The 21,642-nt window shown below is 41.7% G+C and overlaps 2 long non-coding RNA genes across 2 annotated transcripts; one reads left to right on the forward strand and one right to left on the reverse strand.

Moving 5' to 3' along the window:
• Nucleotides 1-1,896: 1,896 nt before the first annotated feature.
• Nucleotides 1,897-14,599, reverse strand: LOC140702894 (uncharacterized). The gene is made up of 3 exons (XR_012082190.2): nt 14,533-14,599; nt 4,734-4,841; nt 1,897-2,619 (listed from the first exon to the last, which is right to left on the reverse strand). It is a non-coding gene; the product is annotated as an uncharacterized LOC140702894 (long non-coding RNA).
• On the forward strand, nt 2,614-10,477 carry LOC144588951 (uncharacterized). The gene is made up of 2 exons (XR_013544730.1): nt 2,614-3,356; nt 4,723-10,477. It is a non-coding gene; the product is annotated as an uncharacterized LOC144588951 (long non-coding RNA).
• Nucleotides 14,600-21,642: the final 7,043 nt, after the last annotated feature.

The raw sequence follows: 21,642 nt of genomic DNA on the forward strand, positions 1-21,642 counted from the left end.
AGCCAGAGAGTGTCTGCATTTGGGATTATTGTGCCATTAGAAGTAAGGCAGCAGGTCATGGACTGCTAGCATCATGACTCCTGAATCCTCTTGTTGTATAAGCCCTGGCAGCAGTAGAACAACTGGGCCTGGGGAAAAATTCTGCATGAACTGGCAGTTATCCTTCCATGAGTCCCAACAGCAGCACAGAACACACAAAAACTTCCCATGTGTCATATATTTTGTAGGTTAGGCCATGTGGAATGTGTACTATGGCACAAATTACAGCAACTGTTGCTTGCCTGTCCTAGCTCTGGGTTGCCATATTACAGGACTAGCCAGTTTGACCCAGATTCTTACATATATTTCTCCTGTACACATTTCAACAGCTAGCCCAAAAGTTCTCTCCTGTCCCAAGACCCTTCCTTACCTAGTGAATATCACAAGGGCCCAATCCCAGATTGAGATTCTAGCTCCAAAGTCACCTCTGTCTCCTCATGTTCTTGCCCTCCAAACCCAAGAATGTGAAGCTGAGGAGACAGAGGGGGTGGACTGTAGGGCTGCCGGATGAGCAGCATTCCGTTTCCTGAGACATGAGAAGCAGGCCTAAAATAACAAGAGTATTTGTGAACTTGGTGTGTTCTAAACTATTAGCAGTAGAAGAAAATGCTATCAGTAGAAGAAAAGCACAGCATTTCCTGGTTGTGGATTCTTTTTCTCTTTTTAAATATTACTGGTTACTAAAGCTTTTCTGTTGGATAGCTGGTTAATGGCCTTTTTGTGTTTCTTCCAAAACCAAATGTCTGCCTTTGTGACAATTTTTTTCTAGCACAATAATTAACACTGCGGTGTATTTCCTGTAGTTCTGTGATGTAGAGTAAATCAAATTATCTCACTTTTAAAAACAATTTAATTTTTGGAAGTAGGTAGGTGAGATATTACTCTTTAACATGTTTCTGTTACTTCTTTAACACAGACTATATGTGCTTGCTTGCTTACTTGCAGATATTCACACAGGCCCCTTCCGATTGTATCTTGCTTGTAGAGAAAAAGCATGCTACAATACTTACATAGGGAACAGTTCAGTACAATCCACAGCTACTCAGGCCAATTTTAAAAAAAAAAAATGAAATGCCAACTTCACAGTTAGAAGTGGACTTCTGTTAAGAGTTAAATAGTGTTTATTTTCCCTGCCATGAGGTTTTGCAATTCTGCAAGCTGTACACTAGCTTGCACTTTTCATTGATTTGTCCTCATTTGCAAGTTGACTGCTCAGACATGTATGCTTTAAAACATGCATCTTTAAATGAATAATGTTTATAATGTTCGGATTTTTAAAAAAAAAATGCCTCTCTTCTGTTTCTACCTTTGTATAACAGTAAAAGGAGGTACCTGTTATGAAGCTTCTTCCCAGACTTTTAGACCATCTGAAAGGGGAAACAAGCCCAAATTGATACCAGATAAATATGGGTTCGTCATCCAGTTAAAACTCAGCAACCCCATATGACATCTCAGAACCAGAAAGAAAGGTGGGCAGGGGGACTATTTGGAAAAAAACTTGCCAGGCATCAACATGCGCTTAGGAGCTGCAGTGGTTACCACCACTCCTGCTAGGACTCCCATTATGTACCATCTTACACCAACCAAAATAGATTTTTTTTCTGGCTATACAATAATGCTGGGGTTTGTGGGAAGCCAGTCTATGGAGAGGTTCCCTCCCACTCCAAGTCCTACTACTACAACTTCTGTATCTAGAAGGCTCATGAGTCATGATGCTGGGCCTTGCTACAAATGACACAAGGCCCAAGCATGTACACTCACTTGCTCTCTTCCCAGTCCACTCCCATCTGTCATGGTTACATGATGCCAATATCGTACAAGTACAATCATATGAAATTACTTCATGCTGAGCCCCTGGACCGTGGTAGGCAACACAATTTATTCCACATAGAGGCACACTCAACGCACTCAACCAAAATGTACAAGGAGTTTGCATACAGCTTTTGATCTTTGAACAGGAGAGAGGAGGGTAGCAAATACTGTAATTCCACCAATCACCAAGTTAGAAGTGTTCATCTGTTCACCAATCCGCAAGCTGCATTTAATCAGTCATTTTGCAAAGTAGGTATGTCCTGGTGGGTTTCAGAATGGCAGGCAATGGAGTGAGGAAGTGATGACATTGAACTGTGCAAGACAGTAACCAAAGTCTGTAGGCATGAAAAGTACCCCAGGCCCTTGGTCATGGAAAACTTTATGTAATGTTGTTGTCTCTGTTGCATCTGATCGAACCAGTCTTAGGCAAGTCCGAAGCCATGCTGACAAGGTGAGAAATGGCACTGCAGAAGGGTCATTACAACAAAAGTCATAGAAATATGTGAATGTGAATGTTGTGAGCCACTTTGGGTCCCTTGTTGGGAGAAATGCAGCAGCAGCATAATAATAATAATAATAATAAAAATATCCTTCATCAAGAGTATTAAGAAGTATTGAATATTAAATTTCCCCAAACAGTTGTGCAATCACATGGTCTCATCTGCAGAATTGAGGGTGACAGGACCCAGATGATGCAATTTTCCATGTGGATCTCTCCCATGTTTTCCTACTTTTTCCATCTGATTTCTTTCCACACACAAAAATTTGCTGTGGAGAAAAAAAAATGTGTCAGGAGGTTATGACGCACAATATAGAATTTACTCTTTTGCATATGAACCAAAGTTTGGTAACAGGTATCCATCTTAAAACAGGTGTGCAGTCACAGGGTCAGCAAATGAAGCTGATGCAATCCATGAAATGTGTTTTGGACGTGAGGTAATGTGTGGGAGAAGTCACCAGGTGATGTGCCCAATGATTAGTTGTTCAAGCTATGTAAGTGTTGCACACTATGGTGATGTGTGGAGTGTTGTGTTGGAGAGTTGCTGCATGAAGTGCTGTCCATTTATTTGCTGGAAGTGTCTTATTGAGTCTGTTGACTGATGTACATCGTTCTATTGCACATAGTCTGCAAATACACTGCTGGTGAAGGAACCTACTGTCTCTGTGAGTCTCTTTGCTGCCAACCTAGAAGACTGACTTGTCTTGAAATCATCTCTCACATCCCAAATCTTGACAAAATGGAAGAGCAGTCCAGTGTCTCTTTGACAGGAGCTATCTGCCTGAAAATATCCTGTTTCTCTCTAAAGGGCCAAAAGAAATGTGGTTTTAAATTTGTCCGTTTATTTTTTTAATCTATTTATTTAAAATATTTTTGCCCTGCCTTTTTGTTGTAAAGGACCCAAGGTGGTTTGCATCCTCGAAAGACAATATTTAAAGCTGAAAACAATGAGTATAAAACAGTGGCTTACATCATTAAAAAAAACAACATTACAGCTTTTAAAAAAGTAAGTAACAATATTTATTTATTTATTTATTTATTTATTTATTTATTTTATTTTATTTTATTTATACCCCGCCTATCTGGCCCACCGGACCACTCTAGGCGGCTTCCAAATATAAAATCAAATAATAAAACATAGACAAATACATAATAATCAAACAAGAACAGCAGTAAAAATAAAAAGGAAAAGTAAGAAAAAATGAAGAGTTGGCTGCAGGAAAGGCCTGAATAAACAACCATGTTTTTAATTGGGTTTTAAAGGTGCCTAGCACAGTACTTGTGTTATCCTGTTTCAGCATATTAGCAAAATAAGAAAAGGGGGAGAATAAAACAAAATAGTTCTATTTCAATGAGTGTTTTCATGGGCCAAAATCCACTTCCTTAAACATAAAAGGCCAAAATCTCGTTGCTTGGCATGGTGAAGAGTAAGCTATAGAGTAAGCTCACTGTATTCATGGGGATTTGGTGAATCAATTCCTCCATAGGTTCCATTGATTCAAGTGGGCCTACTCTAACTGTGATTTACTCTAGCAGAGTATCCAGGCAGATAGGTCCTAGTGGTCAAAGAGTGCAACTACTGTACTATGCTCTCTTTATTTATGCATATCCCCATGACCTATGTTAATAACCTTAGAACTGCAGAGTTGGAAGGGACCTTATGGGTCACTGAGTCCGGCCCCTGTCAAGGAGACACAGTGGGGAGTCAAACTTCCTACCTCTGGCTTGGGAGCCAGATACCTAAACCACTGAACTATCTAGCAGTTCAGAATCAACTGGACAGCATGCAATTATGATGATGATGATGATGATGATGATGATGATGATGATGATGATGATGATGATGATGATGATGATGATGTATGCATCTGGCCAGAGGATCCCTTTAGGCAGGGGTACAGGGAAGAGCACTGGGAAGAGCAATTCCCTGTAGGCCACACAACCTACTCCCAACCTCTAGCTCTGCATCCAGATACCTAAACCACAGAGCTATCCATGAACCACTGCCACTCGGTATTTGCTTTAAGTTAAAGTGTTTGCACTTCGGTGCTCACAATGAAATAAACCTTTTAGACTTTAAAATGCTACAATATTTTTCCTGTCAAAAAGACATCAGGAATGCAATGTGCTGCCAAAATAATCAGCAGTATAACTTCCCAGCTGCTGTTCCAGCTTTCCAGCAGTTATTTTATGTTTGTTTACAGAGATATTAACTTAATTAATAATCCGGCAAAGTTTACTGGCTCTTTTTCAGTTTAAAACCATTGTTTCATACGTTAATTGTTGAAACTGAATCAGGGAGTCTCCAGTCAGAAGTCTTCCATCCACCTTCCCAGGGTTAACTAGTGACTGTTTGTTGTTTCCCATTACAGGACTTAATTACCAGAGATGGTCCGAGCTTCAGATGTGGTGGCCACTGGCCGTGTCTCCCCAGTACAGTAGGATTGGCATATCCACGGAATCAGTACCCAAGGTTTCACTTATCCACTGCCTGAAAAAAATTAAAAAAATAAAATACCCAGGGTGTATTACTAGGGCTCGCTACTAGATGGAACTAGAGATTAAGCTATATATAGACAGCTTAAGAGAAACATCCTCATGGTCTGACTTCCCCAAGGGAAGCAGCTACTGGAAAAATGAAGAAGCTGCGGGGATGGGAGGAGGGGATATGGAAAGCTCCTTTTCGAAGGCCAGGGTTCTCTCTCTGCACCCTACAGGGACACTAGAGAAACTGCAAGTACAGGTAAGTGCTGTAATATACTATGGATGAGGGAGGGAGAAGGGAGGGATGAAGGAAGAGAGAATTCTGTGGCACCACTGGGTTGGTTTCCTGGCACCCCCACAGAGCCATGGTGCACAGTTTGGGAATCACTGGTATAACAGAAGACATAAGATATACACTGCGTGTAGCCCCAGATTCTCGTTCCTGTTCTGCAGTTTGGGACGATGCATCTTAGCAGTGAGTGGAGCCAAAAGCAAGATAGGCCAAGCCAGTGCTAAGTGGGCAAAGTCACATACAATGCTTATTGATATGCAGAAACCACCACTCAATTTTATCCATATCTGCTGAGGAGTAAACCCCAGCGTAATGGCTTTCCTGCCTGCAATACTAAATCCTACTTAGCATATGTCAAGTTTATACATCCTCTTATCTCCATTCACCAACTGGAGATAGTAGTAGAAGCAGTTTGTGGGCCAGGTGGGAAATGCCATAAGCTGGCATCAAGCCCATTGGCCAGAGGTTCTCTCTCCCAAGGATATACACATTTCTGCTCTCCAGATTTGACAGGGAGAATGATAGTGAATAAAAGTGCTTTTACAATAAAAGCATATTGTAAAAGCACTTTAAAATGTTCAGATTATATAAAAGAAAAATTAATCTGGATCCTTTTCTTTACCAAAAGCATCTGCTCATGCACACATTAACAAAGCAAAGTGTGATGCTTATATACCGCCCCATAGCGTTAATTATGCAGGCCACACATTGCACAAAACTCAGAAGGACAATTTGCAATGTTGTTTTACAGACAGCTTCAAATAGTTCCTCTTTTTTGGAACTACTGTATATTCTCCAGAATCCTCATGCTGGCTGAGGATTTTGGGAGTTATAGTTCAAAGAAGTAACTTTTCCAGCACCAGCAATCATTATGTTAGACTGCACAGGGAAGCCATTGAAATCCACAAACACTAGCAGAGCTTCAACAAAAAAGAAGAAAGTTTAAAACTCAACAAAGCCTGGCTCCCAGCACTGAAAACTACAGCCTGCAAAAGGTCAACAAACTCTACCCAGCCACAAGGACTTGTGATCACTATACACAAAAGACCAGCTAACAACACCAAGCAATCACAGTGACAGATAATCTCTCCCTCTTTTCACAATAATACACCCACAACAGAAAAATACACTGATCACCATAATCACCCAGTCTCCTGAACAGGACAAAAGCTGATCCCACAGCTATAAATACTCAACTATCCAAGCAAACTGCACCAGAGTACAGACAGAATTCTGACTCTTGTCCTCTGAAGATGCCAGCCACAAAGACTGGTGAAATGTTAGGAAGAACAACCTTCAGAACACAGCCAAAGAGCCAGAAAAATCCACAACAACGATAAGATCTCAGCCCTGAAAGCCTTTGAGAATACAACTTTTCCAAACTCTGATTTTTACAAATTCATTCATTCATTCATTCATTCATTCATTCATTCATTCATTCATTCATTCATTCATTCATTCATTCCCTGCCCAGCAGGATCTCCACCTAACCACCTGATCAGAATTCAGTTTCAACCTGTTAGCCCTTGTCCAATCCATAAGAGAGACTAGACAGTGCCCCTAGGGTCCTAACAGCTTCCACCGCTGAAGATGAAAAGGAGAGATAGAGCTGCGTGTCATCAGCATATTGATGACAGCAAACTCCAAATCTCTAGATGCCCTCCCCCAACAACCTCACATAGATGTTAAAAAGCATTGGGGAGATTATCAACCCAAACAGTCTCCCCAAGCTGCAGTCTCTGGACCAGAGCCAATGTGACACAGAGCCTCCACTCCCTAAACTCAACAGCCTGTCCAGGAGGATAATGTGGTCAATGGTGTCAAAGACTGCTGAGAGATCCAGGGGGACCAACAAGGTCACACTCTCCTGGTTGGCCTCCCTTAACAAGTCATTGAGCAGAGTCTCCAGAACTGTCTTGGTCCCATGGCATTGTCTGTACCCTGACTGAAATGGATCCAGACTATCAGTTTCCTCCAAGAACATCTGCAGCTGGTCACCCACAACCCTCTGCATCAATTTCCCCCAAAATGGAATGTTGGCAACAAGTCTGCAGTTAGGTACATCCTCTGCCACCAGCATAGGTTTTTTTTCAGAATGAGCTGCATTATAGTTTTGCATGAAACCAGTGAAGCTCAATTTGAGACATATGCAATCCAGAAAAGTGCAAAGAAATGTTTGCAGTTGATGGATGAAGTGAGAATTCATATCTTCCCATCCGACCGGATATGCCTAGTGTGCAGTTGTGCTAAATCTCTCGAGATTCCAGAAAGCCTGATTTATTTTAAGTCTACTCTTATGATGAAGCAGGACCACAAGACATTTCAACTTGCTAAGGACATAAACAGTAAAACCTCAACAGAGCTTGATTTCAGTGAAGCACACCACACTTTATAATTCATGTCAGCATATGCATTATTTATGATCTTACTTTTTCCCTGTGGTAAAACTCTGCAAAACTGAAACAGAGCACACAACAAAGTCAAGGAGCTGAAAGCAGTGAGAGAATAAGAGGATTGCAAGAGGTAAAGAGGAAATCAGGATGATCTTGTTTCTTTCTCTTGTTTATCTATTTGCCTGTTTATCTAACTGCAGGGGGAAGTATGAAGTCCTTTTTTAGCTCATATCTGTGAAGGGCAATCCCCTGGAAGATAGCACAGGAGAGAACATACAGCCTACAGAGAGAGAAATTAAGGGGCTGCTTGCATTATCATTATAAATGAAAATGTGGCAGCTGGCAGTAGGGAGGGGAGCCAAGGCTGGAGTCTGATGAGCAGAGAAACTGCTGCAAAAGCCTGTGAAAGCAGCTGAGTAAATACAAGTCATATGCATCTGGAAGGCTGACTAACGCTCCGTGACCTGGGTACCTGGCTGAAGAGCCACAGTTCAGGAGTTTGATTCCCCACTGCGTCTCTTGGGTGAAGAACCAGACTGTCAGGCAAATTACACTACTGTATTCATTCTCCCCTTCATTTGTATCAGTAATGCAAGCAGCTCCCTAATTACCCACTCTGTAGGCTACATATTCTATCCTGTGCTGTCTTCCAAGGCAGCAGTTCCTAACTTTGGGTAACCCAGGACTGCAACTGGCAGAAACCCCAGCCAGCAGAGCTGGTGGTGAAGGCTTCTGGGAATTGCAGAACAAGAACATCTGAGTTACCTAAGGTTGGAAACCACTGTTCTAGGGGATTATCCTTCACAGATACAAGCTAAATAATGACTGGAGGCTACCCTCTGCCTTTGGAAAGGGTCAGCATAAGCTAGAATCCACTGTACAGAATGTAGTTATTACTATGTATGCATCTGGAGCAGAGGGTCTCTTTGGAATGGGAACAGGGATGTTCACAGGGCATAGCAGTTACCTGTAGGTAAAACACCCTGTGTCCTTGTTCCTTGTAGGATGCCAATACCGTTGTGAATGTTCACAAGGTGAGAGAAGAAGAAAAAACTATTAAGATTTCTCCCAGCAGCAGAGTAAGCACTGTGTAGACACATGGACTGTTAGTCCCACAATAACACATATAAAAGTGGTTGAAACAAACGACTGAACTTTATTGAGAAAGCTTCATTCAAGATTGAAAGGCCTCGATTCTAACCAAATAGACGCATGCCTTAGAGGGCACATGGGAGAGCACCAATAACATGTCTACTCTTCAGAGAGTTGGGAGTGGGGAGAAGGGAAGTGAGACCAATAGACAGATCCTGAGAATATCAGACTAATAACAGATGCAGCAGGAAGTAGAGGTCAGAGAGTTGTGTGAAAGACAGAAAAGTTCCCGGGCTTCTCTATTCTCAAGTGCCTGGGTTAGACAGGGGTTTGCATACTTACAGAATGCCAGGCCAACAATTACTACTGTATTTCAAAGAAGATGCATGTGTAGTCTGACCCCCAGACTCACATTTACTCCTCTTGTCTTCTTCTGAAAATGAGAATAGAGCTGGTGTGATTTGTGCCTCCCTATATTACCTCTAGGGATATGGTGGCGCTGCAGGTTAAACCGCAGAAGCCTCTGGGCTGCAAGGTCAGAAGACCAGCAGTCGTAAGATCGAATCCACATGATGGAGTGAGCTCCTGTCGCTTGTTCCAGCTCTGGCCAACCTAGCAGTTCGAAAGCATGTAAATGCGAGTAGATAAATAGGTACTACCTTGATAGGAAGGTAATGGCATTCTGTGTCTACTGGCACTGGCCACGTGACCACAGAAACTGTCTTCGGACAAACACTGGCTCTACAGCTTGGAAACGGATATGATCATCGCGCCTTAGAGTCAGACACAACTGGACTAAATGTCAAGGCGAACCTTTACCTATGTTACCTCTACATCAAGAACCACTAGCCATAGAATTTTATTTGCACAGGCAGGAAGGAGGGTTGTCACATGTGACATACAATGCACCACAGCAATCAGGGACACTGATTCTAGGTTGGCAGGATTAGCAAGCAAGACAAAAAAAAAAGACAGCTGTGCAGAAATATCATTCCCCAGCACAATTAAAGATCCAATTTGTTTATCAACTGAAATTCTTCTCTTTCCATGACCGCTAAAGCACTATATGGGATAACCTTCCTTCTCACTTACCCAAAACAATGGTCCAAGTCACTTTTAAGAAAGCACATCATATGGCATGTCATATTCAGTTCTTCAAAAAAAATTGTTAAAAGGTGTATGCATAGAGAATTGACCATGCAATAAGCTCACCAATTAGCAGCACTAAATGTTGTTCCAAGAATATTCCTTAACCTGATGCAGTGCAAACTGTAAGAATCACACTATGACCGCTGCTTTTCATTAGCTTCATAGTAGATGTGACCCTGCTTGGCAATCACACATCATGTTGGAAATATGATGAAGAAATTGGCAATGCACTCCAGCCTGACCCTGATCTGTGCCCAAGCTGGACCTTTTTTGGTCCAGCTGTGGGGCTGTTACTTTGAGGTTGGGGGGGGGGGCAGACTGTAATTATCTTCCAGCAGAGAGAAGAGTTGCTTTAAGGGAGATCATTCCCATTAAAGCAACACTTTCTGGTGCAATCAGGCCAAATGCCTGTACAGCCATCTGATCACACTGTTTATAAATTAATACCACTTTTAAATTATCAAGTTAATGCTTATAGTGGAAATAGACAAATCTCTTGGTTCCACTTTTTTCTCCCACATCTGCATTTTTTTAAAGTCTTGTGTTTATTTTCCTGGATTTTACATCTTCAAGCGCTGATAGTAATGCACTGAAGAAAGTTCTCAACTATCTGCCCTAACTAAATACAATAGATGCAGCTATTCCTAGTTTGAACAAGCTCATGTACCTGCCCGCCATGTCGCAACAGAAGATGAAGGATCAGTTAAAAAAGAAAAAGAGGTGGCAACCATAATTCAGCAAGAGCACTACTATCAGTCCATAACCACCACTGCCCAAAAGAGAATAATATGCAATGCGTAACGCATTTTGAGCTTTAAACGCTTTTTTCAACAGCCTTTTTCTTTTCCAGTTTGCTTGGGGCAGAATAAGTTCCCTTCTTTCTGCAGAGAATAAAGAGCGAAAACTCCAGAATTAAAACTGAACTCCTTCAGCACTTTGATGCAACAGAACTGAGTTTGTATGGAGAGTGGAAAGCAGAAACAATTTCAGATAACAGGCAAGTATTGCTGGTTTCCACTGTCATGCTCCATAGTCTTCAAAGAACAAGCAAACAAAGAATATTGGATGGAAATTCAACAAAGCTTAAGAAACACAGCCCTGATGGATTGTGGCACATTAATACTATCAAAATGCCCAAGTCAATACAACTGTTTTGTCATTAATAGAATGGTATAATTAGTTTCAGTGTTGCAATAAAAGGTGAACAAACAAGACTGAATGCCATTGGAGCTTTGGCCTTGGGTTTTGATATAGAAACATCATCTGAGCATGTCCTTGTATTGACATCAAAATGAAGTAGTTCTAGCAACAGCCTGGGAGGCCTCTAATTTATGTTCTGCCTTCTCCTCTAGTGAATTAATGGCCATGTTTCCACAGGTCGCTGAGTTGGTATTGGATTGGGACTCGGAATCCCCACTGAACCCCGTGGGCCAGGTGAGATCACCTGGAGTGCAAGGGGCTGAAGAGGTTAAGTGCCCTACAACCTATGTAGCCATAGACAAGCTTTATGATCCCATAGTACCACTGCTAGGAACTAAGTCAATTCTTAATACATTCTACCTAGAACACAGAGGGAAGGGTTACCATAAGTCAGCACATAATTAATAATTGTCCCCAGATCTAGTCTGATACACTATAGAGTTGCAGTCAGTGTTGGAGTTTCATATATACTACTTTTATTTTTCTTCGTCCAATGAGAATTCCAGTCTCAACTTCCAAATATAAGTCACTCCAAACATTTATAAGACAATCAAGTTCACACAGATCTGACAAAAGTGATTTTGATCCACAAAGACACACTGAAATAAATCTATCAACTTTTAAAGCACTACATTATTTTGTCTTTTTATAAATTTCACCAATTTGCACAGATGTAATTTCTCTTTTGTACTCTTTATGACTGCTAAGCCAAGGGCAACCACCCAAATTGCTTTTACTATATCCCTGCTGCTCCTCCTCAGTAAGCAAAACAAAACTGCTGCTTTGGGATTACACGATATTAGAGCAGAGTTACATTCAGCAGTAGCGTCTTTTCCAATCAGTTAACTAAACTGAGTCCTTTACACAAGTGATGAAACTGATTCTTTATGCAAAGGACTTCCATTTTCTTGCAACCTATTAAAATTCCCTGTAAACAATTTTGGTAACAGCAGATCCCCTCTAGACATTGCTACGATAGTAACGTGCTTACAGACATTTACCCTGAATGTTTTGTAATGCCTCTATTACAAAGAAGCATCTGTTTCATTCTCTTGTACATGCAAAACAGCCCGTGTTCTATTCCTCCTCTTTTATAACTGTTTTCAGTCATCCCTCCCTCCTTCACAGATGCACACAGACGCACATTCACCCAAAGAGATTTCCATACTATTGCTGCTCCTTCACTGAAAGTCTTCAAGCAGAGAATGGACAGGTGAGGACACTCTGGTTCTGAATTTCCTGAATTGAGCAGAGGATGACTTATATATGTCCAGCAACTAAGGATCTGCACTCAGGTTCAGAAATATTTGGAATTCACCAAATAATGCCATATTCAGATCGTCTGAATCCAAATGTGATAGTTCCCAATATTTGTAATAATAATTCCTAATATTTGGAGACCCATTTACTCCTATAGATTAGAAAGCAAAAGGCAATCTCTTCCTGACAGGACACTGGTGTGAGGTGGAGGCATCAGGCATAGGGCAACACACAAAGACAGGATACAGATGGGCCCTGTTGAATGTGGCTGTGATTGGAGGGCAGCCACATAGCTCAAGAACATTCAAGAGGCTCTGAGGGACACGATGTAGCTCTGGAGTCCAGCTACAGAAAGGCAAGGTCTCTTTGTTATAGACAATGGAGCAAATGGATATTAAGCAAAAGCAAGAGGGGTACAATGCCAGCCAAATTTCCATCACAGGCAACAGTAGTAGCTAATGAAGAAGGTCCAGCTAGCACTGGGAGGTCACACAAAGCAGGAAGGAACTAGCAATGTTCATAGCATCTCAAACAGCCATTCCAGCAGTTGTAATCTAGAGTCCAAGTCCCTCACCCCTGCCATAATAGGGCAAACTATCCAGGACACTGTGACAAACGTGGCAGGAGCCTGTCCTCCAGAGACACCACCCCAGAGGATAGACATGGCAGAGGCAGAAGCAGAGGCATTCATGCTCCTACAAGCCAAAAGTGATTGATCCCTTGTCTTAGGGGGCTGAGAAGGAGTCTGTTTGGGGAGGTCTGGCCAAAGTGGCAGTGGGACTGCTATCTTGCCCATCAGCCAGTGTGCCTGGTATGTCCAGTCAGGGGACATTGTCTCTCAGTCAGGGGACATTGTCAGTCCATAACACTCACCCCAGGAACCTGGATCTGTAGAAAAATGTATTTTCCTTAAGGTCAACCTACAATTGTGGGCTTCCCTGAAGTCCCCTTGAAGTAAGAGAGAATGTCACACTCTGCTCACTGTATTAGGTATGCCACACTTCAGACTACTGCCCCCTCCTTCTGTCTCTTTTATTCTTCCAACTGCTTCTCCAAGATTGTGCTCAATCACTCAACTGTGCTGTGGCCCATGCTGCTGGCACAGTTCCCACCCACCACCAGCTCTCTGCTGCTCCAGTCTGCCCTGCCAGTGTAGTTGCCCACTCCCCATTGTGACCTGTCCTCTGCTTCCCCAATGCTGCTGACCTGCTGGCATTCCCACAGTTCAGGGTTCAGCAGTTACATATACCTATTACAGTCACTTCTTGATATCTAGGCACTGTTTACTGTTGTTGTGCCTACTTTTTGTTTGGCACAGTCACTGGGAAGGTGTCAAAGGGCAAAGGGAAATCCTTTAAAAATGTTTGGCCTGTTTTTTAAAAGGGGGAAATAATGACAATATAGTATTCATATTGATTGTAACAGAGTTCCAGATATCTGGAAATTCCAAATCTAGAGGCCTATAATTATGAATACCAAATCCAAATGTGGGTGCTATTGAAGATCCCTACCAACAACTCCTTAGATTACATCTTTTGGCATGCTTCAGAGCATTGTCTGATTTCCAGACCAATATTAGCTCTGACTTCTACAAATGTTGGTTATAATCAAGACATAGCTACCACTGAGATATTAAAGTCCTGCTAATTTCAGCTGAGGTGCATGCTTGATACTTTCCTTCTGAAATAAACTGGCCTTAAAATGCTTAAATTAAACCAGATGTCTATCTTTTATAAAGCTTTGCATATTTTATCTTAATTATTTTTGAATTCTAGATTTAATAACTCATCAAGCAGAAATCAATTAATTTTATACCAGGACATTTTAAAGGGGAGTTGTAGATAATCAGCAGTTTTCTGTAACTTGGGACTGATATGTGAAACTCTTTTTAAACACCCTTGCACATTTCAAAAGTACATCATCTACTGGTGTGTGCTCACAGTTTAGGACTGTAACTACACATGAGAATAATTCTGTGTTAAAGCCAATTAAAGGTGCAGCTTCACAGTAAGGGAATGAGAATTCATTTGCATTCCCTCAATGTGAAGATGCACCAGGAAATTCAGATTTTTCCCTGCACCCTTCACATTACCAGGCTGCTCAGGAAGAGTGGAGGAAAAGCCTTGTTTTCACCTTATTTGCAGTTCTATTTATAGCCCTGCAGGTGGTAAACTTGCAAAGGAACTTATCTAATAAGTTGTAAATAAGGGTAAGCCAGACTTTCCTATCTTCAGTTATCTTTTTTAAAAGTGGGGGAAAGGAGTCTTGCCCATGGAGAGGAGAAGTAGTTTAAAAGGAGGGGAGAGTCTTACCAAAGGAGAGAGCTGTTAGAAGAGAAGGAGGATTCTTGCCCAGGGAGAGAGTCTTTGTCAGAGAATATGTGTGCTGGCATGACACTTTTTCTATTCTCTCTCTCTTTCTCTTTCTCTTTCTCTTTCTCTCTCTCTCTGTGTGTGTATGTGTGTGGTGTGTGTGTGTTTTGTCCTTCCTCATGAGACACCACCCCAGGAGGTGAGAGAGAAGGTGCATGAGGTGCCAAAGTACCACTTTTGTGTGTGTGCATGCACAGCATGTCCTCCTGTTCAACATTGATTCAGGTGATCACATGCCGAAACTGTTGAAAATGCAAGAATATTTCAACATTAAAGATTTGAACTAGGATAAAAGATGCCATGAGGAGTTTGTAAAAAAAAAATGTAGAGAAGGAGAATAGGCAGCCTCCTACATTACTTCACACACAAAACACAACATACTAACAGGCAAATTCCTCTCAAAACAAGCTTGTTTCAGAACTTTAGGGATCTTCAGGATAGTCCAACATCAGAAGAACGGAAGTAGCACCAACAAATGGACATTAAGCAAATCCCAAAGTTCTTGTGGCACTTCCTGCTTTCCATAAGACTCTTTGGAGCAATCTTGGCACCAGGAAGAATACTGTTTTGTGAATAATTCTTAAATCATATGCTAAGAGGCACAAATACATCTAAGGCGTGACTACATTGACCCCACATTCATAGGCATCCTTCAGTCTCGAGAGACTATGGTAACGTGCTCTGTATGGAGGACTTGGAACAGCATCTAGTGTTTGGACGCTGTACGTGAACCTGGAGTGTCCTCTCCAGGGCACGAAGCCTGGGTACAATAATATGGAGGATAGGCTGTTACCCAAGCAGCAAATCCCCCTTCTCCACATCACTGAAATAGTCCAATGGAAAGGCAAGAAGCCAATACAACTGGTTCCAGCGATGTCGCAGGGGTTACCAGAACGATACGAACTGCCTCCAGGACTCCGGCTCTGGATTTTGCCTCGAGGCTAGCTCCTGAAGCCTTTTCCATCAGTGGATATAGCCACAAGGCAGTGGAAGTTTGAAGTCAGAGTTTTCCTTCTCCTAGATGGGCTGCCTTCCCAGGCTAACGAGTCCCACCTACCCAGCCTGCTCACTCATGGCATAGAGGCTGATGGCGGCGCCTCAGTGGGGGTTTGAAGTCAGAGTTTTCCTTTCCTAAACAGAAGCCGCTGACAAAGTGCTGGATGAAGCTGCCTTTCATCTTCCATTTCTGCTGATGGTGTCATGCCTCCAATTTCATATCTTCTTCAGAGTCGTTGTAACTTGTGGTCACTGGTGATCCTTCCCCACCGCCTATTTCAGTCTCCAAACTGTTAGAATACTTCACCTGATGTTTTGTTGGAGGAAAGTTTTTGGTACTTCTGCAATGAAATTAGGCTGTTAAAGCAGCCCTTTAGGATCCAAAAAACAAAGGTATATTTTAGGATGCCCAATAGGATGTTTCAGGAAACCTACAAGCAGATTTTTAAAAGGAGTACCTGGAAGAAAACTTTCCTCACTCACCTCTATGTCGGAAGCATCCTGCTCAGTCCAGTAAAATAGATTTGACTTCCTCACCCCAGTTGTTTTGTTGGAGGAAAGGTCTGTCTTTTCCACTTTTTGGTTTTCAGGAGTTGTTGCCAAGCTGCTTTCCTCTGTTGAGGACATGATGACTCTACCTAAAGTCTCTGCTGGATACTTTATAAAGTTGACAAAAAGTGACATCGCAAAGTGTGGTCAAGGTATTGTTACCCGGTGTGGGGGTGCCATTCCCAAGGTTGCTAAGCCACATGGGTGTTGTAGAATACCTGCGCAAACATCAGTCCCGTTCATGGGAGGCAATAGGGCTGCAGCTTTAGTGAGAAACTGGGAATAAACCTTTTCAAGGGACCCATCGGTGTAACTGAGAATCTGATCTTCCATATGTTGCCCAGTGCTTGTAATACTGCATAAGGCTCTCTTTTCTATTTCTATTAAAATTCAGCTACAAATTCTCTATAAAGAGAACACTGCCCTTTAATAGCATGAACCAAAAAAATTAGTGACAATTCCCTGAGGAGCCAGGAGTCCTGCTATGCCTTGTGGAAGAGTTAGGCTGTTTAGCCTTAGGCAAGCTACTATCTCATGATGCTTTACAGGTTCAGATGGAGCTTAAAAAGTTCCAATTGTGGGGGTTACCTAACTATTAATGTCTATTGCTGCAGACCTTGTCAGCTTATAGAGGAGCAGATGTACTAAAATCCGTTTAGATTTTTTGACTAAAGCTTCCAGAATTCCAGCTGGCCTCGTTCCCAACATAGTGCTCTACAGAGGTTTGCATAAATATTCCCATAGTTCCCCCGAACTGCCTCAGGCCTGTTCTAACTGTAGCCTCAAACATGAAAGAGGCATCAGGTTTCTTATCTGTGCCATAAAGCCTACATTGACCAATTACCTCACAATTTGAATCAGATTAGGCATAGAGGTATAGATGAGACTGAGTTAAAAAAACAACAATAACTAAGCAACATAAAGCTCAGTGCAAGGAAGCTTGTTGGGGGATCTGTTGGAAAAACCTTTTGTTAATTACTTTTAGTTAGCAGAACATAAAACTGCAACACAGGGGAAAGGTGAAGGAGAACAGCTGAAAGGCACAGTTTCCACCCAGTCCCTTTTGTTCTGACAATGACTAGCCTTTTGTATATAAAAATCACTCTGCAAGTAGCTTAAGTAGAAAAAGAAAAACATCTTTATTTACAGTTGAGGAACTTCAGTTACAATCTGAAGAATAAAAGGAAGGTTCCCTTTTCTACATGTGGGAGAAACTGCCTCCATGGCAACATGGTGGAAAGAATAAAAGGAAGAGAGAACAAACAAAACCAGAAGCAAAAAAACTGTTGGGGGGGACCTTGCCTGAAGCCTAGAGAAAAGGACTTTGCTAATAGGTTAGTGGCAAGGCATAATTATGTTAAGCGATGAAACTCAGTGTTAAGTTGCATGCAAGATTGATATTTTCTCCAACAGAATCTTCTATTTTTGTTCAGCTGGCAGGTGTGGTTTTATTTTGCTCTTAACTGGACTGATATTGCTGTTCTCTGCTTTCTCCCTTGTGCTATCTGCTGATGGTGATAACACAAGGGGCATTTTCAGGAGGTATCAGTTCTCCCTAACCAAGTACCTATTGTTTTCTAACAGTGTTTCTTTTCTTTTAAAAAATGCTTTAAAGTTAATGCTAAATCAGATAAGCAATATGCAGACTTGGGGGTAGGAGGAGGAAAAGTGACACCTTGTCAAATCAAAGGCTGCTCCCACTGTAGGAGCTCTGTGCAAATGCAACACTCTCTGGTTATATGGGGCTATCTCTCTCTCTCTCTCTCTCTCTCTCTCTCTCTGTGTGTGTGTGTGTGTGTGTGTGTGTGTGTGTGTGTGTGTGTGTGTGTCTGTCTGTCTGTCTGTCTGTCTGTCTGTCTGTCTGTCTGTCTGTCTGTCTGTCTAGATAGATAGATAGATAGATAGATAGATAGATAGATAGATAGATAGATAGATAGATAGATAGATAGATAGATAGATAGATAGATAGATAGATAGATAGATAGATAGATAGATAGCCCAAACTGGATGCTCCAATTTTTACACTCCAATTCTTTTCACCTGGACTACTGCAGGAATTGCGTGAAGAAACAAGGAAGAATGCAAATGTCTGTTTGAAGCCAAATAAGAACAAAGTCCCGGATGTATTTATCACCCAAGGTAGGAGATCCACAACATAAACAGGTCCAAGGAGATCGTCTTTAAAGCCCTGAAATAAAATACTAACGCAAGTGCAAATACATAAGATCACTACATGTATTCACCCTTCCAGTGCCCCTCTGGCACAAACATACTGAAATCCTACTACCTAAACCAAGATGGCAAGGGACTGATCCTTCTGGAGGGGAACAGCAGCTCCTGCCTTTCCAGCTCTCCCATTCTTTCTCAACCAAAATCTTGAACCACAACTCCTCCCTAAGATTTTTCCACCCACTGGGTCTCTAAGACAGACACAAAGCATTTTACAACCTTCTCTGCCTCTGCCCTTGTTTGTGGTTTGGATGGCTACATCGATTTCATCCGCAGAAAACAGCAAAGATCTGATTTGACAAAAATGCAGATCAAAACATTTTTCCTCGCTGTGTAGTTGCACCTTGAGTCTGTTGGGGCACAATGTGTCTGTATCTTTAACAGAAATTGTGGCAAATAGAAGGTGAAGATATGGAGCCAGTGACAGATTTTACTTTCTTGGGCCCCATGACGATCAGATAAGCAGGGTATGAATAAATAAATAAATAAATAAATAAATAAATAAATAAATAAATAAATAAATAAATAAATAAATAAATAAATAAATAAATAAATAAATAAATAAATAAATAAATAAATAAATTATCACTGCAGATGGTGACAGCAGCCATGAAATTAAAAGACACCTGCTTCTTGGGAGGAAAGTGATGACAAACCTAGACAACTTCTTAAAAAGCAGAGACACCATCTTGCCAACAAAGATCCACATCGCCAAAGCTATGGTTTTTCCAGTAGTGATGTATGAAAGTAAGAGCTGGACCATAAATAAGGCTGACCGCCGAAGAATGTATGCTTTTGAATTGTGGTGCTAGAGGAGACTCTTGAGAGTCCCCTGGACTGCAAGGAGAACAAAACTATCCATTCTGAAGGAAATCAACCCTGAATGCGCACTGGAAGGACAGATCGTGAAGCTAAGGCTCCAATACTTTGGCCATCTCATGAGAAGAGAAGACTCCTTGGAAAAGACCCTGATGTTGGGGGAGTGTGAAGGCAAGAGGAGAAGGGGACGACAGAGGAAGAGACGGTTGGACAGTGTCACCGAAGCGACCAACATGAATTTGACCAAACTCTGGGAGGCAGTGGAAGACAGGAGGGCCTGTCATGTTCTGGTCCATGGGGTCACAAAGTGTTGAACACAACTTAACGACTAAACAACAACTTGTCACTCCACTTTCTGTCTCTGCCTAAATCACACACTTGCAAGGCTGTGAAACCTTTAGCCTTTCAGATGTTGCCAGAGTCCAATTCACATCAGCCCCAGCCTGCCTGACTAGAAGCAAGTCATGGTAAGAGTTGCAGTCCAGCAACTTCAGTGGCGGTGGGGTGGGGGACACAGGTTTTCCATCCTGCCTCCTTTACTGCCTGCCTACGTTGCTTTTATATTTTAACTAGTGGTTCCCAGCCTTTGGTCCCTTGATGTTTTTGGACTACAGCTCACTGAAATCCTGGTCAACATAATAAGTGGTGAAAGTTTGTGGGAGTTTTAGTCCAAGAACTCAAGGTTGACAACCATCGTTTTAGTGTCCAGTACAGTGTCCCATAATTGGCACCTTCCAGTCGCTGGGACTATTGGAAATTGTGACCCAAAGAACTGGAGGGCACCAGATTGTGGAATATTGGTTATGTGCTGTTGGAAGATAACTACTGCAAATATACTAACCTCTATATAAAGAATATATTGCCAAAAGTCACGTTCTGTTCAGTATTTTACTTTTCTAGTCAGTGGTTTTATGAGAGAATACAAACAAAACTGAATGTGTGTGATGTGTCTTCGCAGTAAGACAGTAACAGCTGCTATTTTAGCTCCAAAAGGCTGATGAAATTTACTGGCTTACTTCAAACATGCTGTTGGTTGCTATGGTACCCAAGCATGTCTGACACAACTGTTCAAAAGCAAGAAAGGTTAGTAATTTGTCTCACAGGATTGGCAGTGGTTTCTATATATTTATGTGGCTCATGGTCTCTTCTTTGGTGGCGGTTGTGATAAAGCAGAGTTCTTGGAACAAGGCCAGCTCTTTGAAAAGAGAGCTTCTTGCCTCTTTAAGGCTACCATAAACAAACAACTTGAGGACAGAGAAGATGCAGTCTAAAGTTGTAAGATTTCAAAATACAGCTGCCTGCTTCAAGACAGTGGGATCAAGATATGATGACCTTCTTCCACTCTACCAGAGGCTGCACTAGCTCTCCTCTGCACCCACCTCCATCTGCTACGTTTGACCCTCAATGGACCTAAGTGACCCCTTTATGATGCACTGCATTAACTCAAGTTGACTGGACTTCCCTTGTGACAATGTATTCCCTGCACCAAAACTGTGTCGGATATATAGAGCAATTTTCTCCTCCTTTCCTCCAGACGCCTGCCAAAGGCCAGGCCTCAGCATCTTTTCAATGTCCCCCCCACCTTGCAAAAACAAAACAAAACAAAAAACGGCTGTCAATCTGGGCTATACAGAACTGTCAGTGGTCATAATTAATAGAGGAAGATTACTATTGCTGAACATTATTGCTTTAACTGACTCTTGTAGTTCTCAGCTATGGTAATATATGGTATTTGCGCTTCAACTTATGGAGACTCTGTGTGTGTGTGTTTGTGTGTGTGTGTGTGTGTGTGTGTGTGTGTGTGTGTGTTGTTTTATTATTTACTTTATGGCTGGGGTTTTGTGCAGTGTCTCCCTGCTAGAGTCTTCAAGATCAGTCACACTAAAAGTGAAAAATAAGTAGGTAAAATTCAGAAATTTGCATTACAACTGAAACACTGGGGATTGAGAGAGAATGTCTTGCAGTATCTCTTCATCTAACGGGTGGGAAACATTTTCAGTATTCATTCTACTTCCTTTCACGTTCATCTCTATCATTGAACCTAACTTGATAACCATATATTACTTGAACTGACATCTTTCCGGGAGAAGCATGGTGTAGCTGTTTTATTTTAAAGATGATCGATAGCTCCAAGGAATGCTTTCACTGCTTGTCAATCTTGGAAGACCTAAATAGCTACCAGATAAGGGACTGAAAAGATGCATTTCCATGTCCATTTACATTTTAATTCCATCCAATTGATGCAATAGATTGTGGCCTATAAAAGCATGACAGTACTTTGCATTTATATACTGTTCCTTAGTATTCAAGGCACTCTATATACTTCATGCCAGTATGTATGTCAGACTGAAGGAGCAAAAAACTATATCTACAGTTTAATGTAGAACTCCACATTGATGTGGGACTCCCAAAATGTGACCCCTGCAGTAGATAGGGACATACACCCCAAAATAAGAA

Source organism: Pogona vitticeps, chromosome 1 (genome assembly GCF_051106095.1).
Source record: "Pogona vitticeps strain Pit_001003342236 chromosome 1, PviZW2.1, whole genome shotgun sequence".
Classification (NCBI taxonomy): Eukaryota; Metazoa; Chordata; class Lepidosauria; order Squamata; family Agamidae; genus Pogona; species Pogona vitticeps.